The sequence below is a fragment of the Emiliania huxleyi genome (genome assembly GCF_000372725.1).
Source record: "Emiliania huxleyi CCMP1516 unplaced genomic scaffold EMIHUscaffold_96, whole genome shotgun sequence".
NCBI lineage: Eukaryota > Haptophyta > Isochrysidales > Noelaerhabdaceae > Emiliania > Emiliania huxleyi.
Genome location: NW_005194878.1, coordinates 236885 through 242884, shown reverse-complemented (window position 1 = coordinate 242884; position 6000 = coordinate 236885).

The following is a 6000-nucleotide window of genomic DNA, read 5'->3' as shown; positions in this document are numbered from 1 at the left end:
GGTCGAGTCCGATCGCTTCTCCGTCCCAAGCGGGTGCGCCGACTGGCAGCGCGCCTGCGCCTTCTTTGCCTGCGCCAACTCCTCGCTGCTCGAGGTCGGGCAGGGAGAGCTGAAGCGGGCGGAGCAGGCGCTCGGCGACCCGCACTGCACTCCCCCACGCCGCTGCATCGGCTGCCACACACCGTCACCACTCTGGCTATGCCCACCCGCAGCCGCTGCCCGGTCTGCCTGCCCTGTCTGCCCTGCATCAAGACTCGCTCCTTTGGCCGCTCCAGGTGCGCACCCGCCACCCCGCCACGGCGGAACGGCGATTTTCGCTCGTGTCCGAGGAGCCACCAGGCTGCTGGGCCGCCTCTGGCAAGGCCCAGGCGTCGCTGCCCATCCCGGCCCGGTTGTCCGAGACTGAGGCGGTGCCCATGCATCTGCCGGTTCCGCCAAAGACCGAGGTGGCGGAGGATCAGCGCAGCGAGGCGTCGCTGGAGGAGCTAGCGCGGCCCGCGGAGGTCTGCGCCACTCAGATCGCCGACTCGAAGACGGTTGAGTCGACCGATCTCTTCTCCATTTCAAGTGACCTCGCCGGCTCGCGGCCACGCTGCGCCTCCTTCGTCTGGGCCGACTCCTTCACGCTCGAGGTCGAGCAGGGCGAGGAGGAGGGGGCGGACCAGGCGATCCGAGCACCGCATCGCCAGCCCGTCTCCCCCCTGCCCCTGCCTGCCGCACGGCCTCCCCTGCGTGCCCTGCCAAGCCACTCGCTTCTATCACTCCTCGCGCCTCTTCGCAGCGTGCCTGACGGACTGTCGCCCGCGCTTGCCTTTCCACAGGCCGAAATCTTCATGGCCGAGATGGACACGGCCGAGACGGAGACGGCCGGCAGCTCTCTTTGGCCCCTCCTCATGGGTGCCCTCGTGGGGTGCTTGGGCGTCTCTGTCGTGGCGCTGAAGTGGAGAGGCTACAAGATGGACGGCCAGAAGCGCTCGAGGCGCGCCAAGGAGAACGAGGGCATGGCACTGACTGGCATCACCGCCGGTGCTTGCCGCACTCAGATCTTCTTCTTCTTCTTCTTTGTCGCGATGGTCGGCCTGTGCGGCGTGACCAACGAGGCCTCGACTGCGAGGTACACTCGGTGGCGCCGCGCCATGCCGGGTCTCCTATCCGTCAACAGCATCGTACCCGAGTCGTGTCCCGCCGACGCTGCTGGGAAGGCCCGGAGGCTGGTCGAGACGGGCCTCGTCGGCGCGGTAGCCTTGCATCTCGGCGGAATCGCCTCGCTCGAGCCATCCGCCGCCCATGTCCGCGTGGCCGCCGCCGCGCTGCTCGTCGGCAGGGCGGCCGCGTCTGCCACGGATCCATCAGGTGAGCCCCCTCCGCCCAAACCGCCGCCGCCGCCGCCGCCGCTGCCGCCGCCGTCGCCTCCACCGGAGCCTCCGCCGTCGCCTCCGCCGTCGCCACCGCCGTCGCCACCAGCAGCTTCAGTCGAGTTCCTCGTCACCGTGGGTGGCGGCAGCTATCCGTCCGAGGTGTCGTGGAACCTGACGTGCAGCGGCGCGTTGATCGGCAGTGGAGGGGCCCCCTACTCCGGCACCCTGTCCGCGCCGCCCGGCGAGTGCACGCTCAACATGTACGACTCGTGGGGCGACGGCTGGAACGGCGACGAGTGGGAGGGTGCGGGCTATACGTTCACGCTCGACTCCGGATCCTACGGCAGCAAAACGTTCACCCTCGCCCACCTCCCTCCGTCCTCTCCGTCGCCGCCGTCGCTGCCCCCTCCGCTGCCGTCCATGCCGTCTCCGCCCTCTACGCCGCCGGTCTTCCCCGGCTTCGATGTCGCCGCGGAGAGCGAGGCCGAGCTCCGCTCCCTGATCGCGGAGGCTGCTACTTCGCAAGCCGACGTCGCAATCTACCTGCCGCCCAGGGCAGACTTCAAGCTGGGCAGCGAGATCAGCTGCGTCTCCAACATCAAGGTGACCGTCACGAGCAGCGGCGAGGGCGCGACGCTCGACGGCCAGGGACAGACCAGGCTCTTTTACCTCGAGGGCGGCTGCAGCCTCACCCTGCGGGGGCTGACCCTCGTCAACGGGAATGCGTACTACGGCAGCGGCGGCGTTGTGTACGCTTACGGCGCAGGCGACGTCGAGATCATCGACTCAGATGTGTCGGACTGCTCTGCTTACTATGTGCGCCGCGTAAAGCTAGCCGCCTCCAGCAGCGCCGCACGGCAGCGGGGCGAGAGATCGAGAGGGCCACGGCTTGCCTCACCCCGCTCTCTCCTCGCAACCGCAGTCCGGCGGCGTGGTCTTCGCGCCTTACAGCGGTGCGGTCTCGATAACCGGTTCGACCGTGACCGGCTGCTCGGCTGGCTCTGTGCGCCGCGTAGAGCTAGCCGCACTCCAGCAGCGCCGCACGGCAGCGGGGCGAGAGATGTAGAGGGCCACGGTTGCCTCACCCCGCTCTCTCCTCGCAACCGCAGTGGGGCGGTGTCGTCTACGCGTCTCGCACCGGTGCGGTCTCGATAATCGGCTCGGCCGTGACGAGCTGCTCGGCTGGCATGGTGCGCCGCGTAGAGCTAGCCGCACTCCGGCAGCGCCGCACGGCAGCGGGGCGAGATATAGAGAGGGCCACGGCTTGCCTCACCCCGCTCTCTCCTCGCAACCGCAGTCCGGCGGCGTGGTCAACGCTGATCGCAGCGGTGCGGTCTCGATAACCGGCTCGAATCTGACGAGCTGCTCGGCTGGCGAGGTGCGCCGCGTAGAGCTAGCCGCACCTCTGCAGCGCAGCACGGCAGCGGGGCGAGAGATGTAGAGGGCCACGGTTGCCTCACCCCCGCTCTCTCCTCGCAACCGCAGGAGGGCGGCGTCGTCTACGCGTATATGAACAGCGGTGCGGTCTCGATCATCGGCTCGAACGTGACGAGCTGCTCTGCTGGCACTGTGCGCCGCGTAGAGCTAGCCGCACTCCGGCAGCGCCGCACGGCAGCGGGGCGAGAGATCGAGAGGGGCCACGGCTGCCTCACCCCCGCTCTCTCCTCGCAACCGCAGGAGGGCGGCGTCGTCCACGCGATTTTCAGTGAGTCCCTCTCCATCGCGGGTGTCGACTTCATCGACAACAGAGCGCACTCAGCCTCGGTGCTGTTCCTGCGAGAGATCAAAAACACCTCGATCAGCGACGCCTCCTTCACCGGCAACACCGCTGGCGACGACAACGACGGTGCCACGATAGAGGCAGTCAACTCGCCGATAAACTGGGACTGCCGCTTGGGCAGCTGGATGCCGCGCAAGGGCTCCTTTTTTGGCGACTTCAGCGTCCCCGAGTGCAACCTCTGCCCTGCTGGCTACTTTGGGAACAGGAGCGGCCTCACCAACTCCTCCTGCGAAGGTGCGTGTAAGCGAGGCCACTTTTGTCCCAAGGGAACAGCGGAACCGCTCCCGTGTGCTCCGGGCTTCTACATGCCCGCGATAGGCGCAGCCAGTGCCGAGTCGTGCCTCCCTTGCTCTCCGGGGACGAGCCAGTCCACAGCCGGCGCGGACCGTCCCTGCGACGAGTGCCCTCCCGGCACGTTCGCCGATCAGCTCAACGCCACTGGCTGCACCGACTGCCCCGCGGGACGCTTCTGCCCGAATGCAGGCACCGTGCAACCCCTCGACTGTGCCGCAGGGCAGTACCAGAACCTCACCGGCCAGGCTGCGTGCGTGCAGTGCCCTGCTGGCGAGTTCCAGCCGGAGCGCGGCCAGACGTCGTGCGATTTGTGCGCCGCGGGTGGGTACTGCGAAGTCACTGACGACTGTGGCGGCGGCTTCACGCCCTGCCTTGCGGGGAGCTACAACAAGAAGACGGGCAGCAGCTCACCCGACGCCTGTCAGCAGTGCCCCCCCGGAACCTCTAGCCCGACCGCCGGCGCAGTCAGCAGCGAGACGTGCGCGAGCTGCCGTGCTGGGACTTTTGGCGGCGAGCCCGGGCTGAGTGAGTGCACGGACTGCCCTGCCGGCAGTTATCAGAACGATACGGGCGCGACGTCCTGCCGCGATTGCGAAGCGGGACGCTACTGCGCCAAGGGCGCGTCGGCGCCGCTGCCTTGCGGCGCGGGTACCTACTCGGACAAGTTGAACCTTGACTCGGCGGGCGGCTGCGAGGACTGCCCAGAGGGCCACTTCTGCACCACCGGCAGCGTGGCTCCTGTGGCGTGCCGCTCCGGCACGTTCGCTTTCGGCTCGCGCAACGCCGAGTGCGAGCCGTGCAAGGCGGGATCCTACCAGAACGCCATCGGTGCTGCCGGCTGCATCCGGTGCGGGCTTGGCAGCTTCTGCCCGGTCGGCGCGTCGCTCGAGCTGCCCGCGGCGTGCGAGCCGGGTACATACGCCAACATCACCGACGGCGACGGCTTGCCCGACTGTTTCGACTGTCCGGCGGGCTCGTCGTGCGGCGGCGGGGCTGCGCCGCCGGTGGAGTGCTCGCCGGGCTCCGTCGCCGCCACGCTTGGACTCGCCAAGTGCGAGCGGTGTGAGCCTGGCACATCTTCCGGCGCCGGCAGCGAGTCGTGCAGCGAGTGCGCTGCAGGCACTTACGCCGCCAACCCCGGCCAGGGCCAGTGCGTCCCTTGCCCCCACCCACTCAGCAGTGAGCGCGGCGCCGTCATCTGCTCCGTCTGCCAGAAGGACTTCTACCTGCTCCAGAGCGCCGACCCGGCCGACATCTTCTCCTCCCCGACCGACTACTGCAAGCCATGCCCGCCAAACGCCGAGTGCTCGGACGACACCACTCTCGCGACCCTCGGCGTCCCAGCCGGCTACTGGCGCGCCAGCCCCTCCTCCGCCGTGCTGACGGCGTGCCGCGACCTCGGGGGCGATAGGGCCGGCGAGGCGCGGTGCGCCGGCAACGAGCGCGGAGCCAAGCAGGCTTCTCGCCTTTTGGAGGAGGCGGGCTCGGACGAGTACTGCGCGCTTGGCTTCAAAGGCCCCGAGTGCCAGCTCTGCGCCGCGGAGAATCACCACCTCGTCGACGGCGACGAGTGCAAAGAGTGCACTCCGCGCGGCGCGGCGGCGGCACTCATCGCCGGCATCGTCTTCGGCCTCTGCGTCGCTTGCGGCCTCGCGGCGTGGGCCTATAGCATGCCGTGGCGGAAGGAGCCGTACATCGGCCCGATCCTCCGCTTCGCAGACCGCTCCGTCAAGTACTACGTCGGGGGCGGAATGACGGCCAAGGTCAAGATCCTGTTTGGCTTCTACCAGATCAGTACCGTCCTCTCCTCCACCTACTCCGCGCGGCTGCCGGACAAGTACACGAGCTGGACCGACAACTTGGCCAACGCGATTTCCATCGACTGGTCGGGCTTTTTCCTGCCGGAGCAGTGCCTCGGCTACGGTATGCGACTCCTCGCCGTCGCTCTCTCGCCCGTCGCCCTCATCGCACTGCTGATGGGAACGGGAATTGCGCTGCGGCTCTACTACTGGCGTGCTGCACCGCCACCGCGCGAGAGATCGTGGTACGCGGAGGCGGCCCTCGGCCTCCTGGACTTCACGCCGGCCGGCCTCGTGCTCGTCTTCTGCTTCGTACCCACCATCAGCGCCTCCATCTTCCGCGCGTGGAGTTGCCAGGCGCCTCCAGCTGATGACTGCCGCTGCTCACAACCCCACCCCTCAGGCCTCGCGATGTTCTTCTGATAGGCCTACACCATCTCTCCGCCCGGCGAGGAGCTAGAGCAAGTCTCCTACATGCGGCAGGACGCGAGCGTCGAGTGCGGCACCGACGATCACGGTCCAATCACCGCCCTCGCCACCGGTTTCATCGTCCTCTGGCCGGTCGGCTCGCTGGTGCTCTTCACGTCGCTCCTCGCCGCCTGCTACAAGCCGCTGCAGGCCAAGTCGCCGAATGCTCTGACGCGGGCCACCGCCTTCCTGCACCGGGAGTACGAGAAGACTTGGTGCTGGTGGGAGGCGGTCGAGCTGGCGCGCAAGCTCGTGCTGACGGGCTTCGTGCTGCTGATCCCGGAGAAGAACGCGTTCCTTC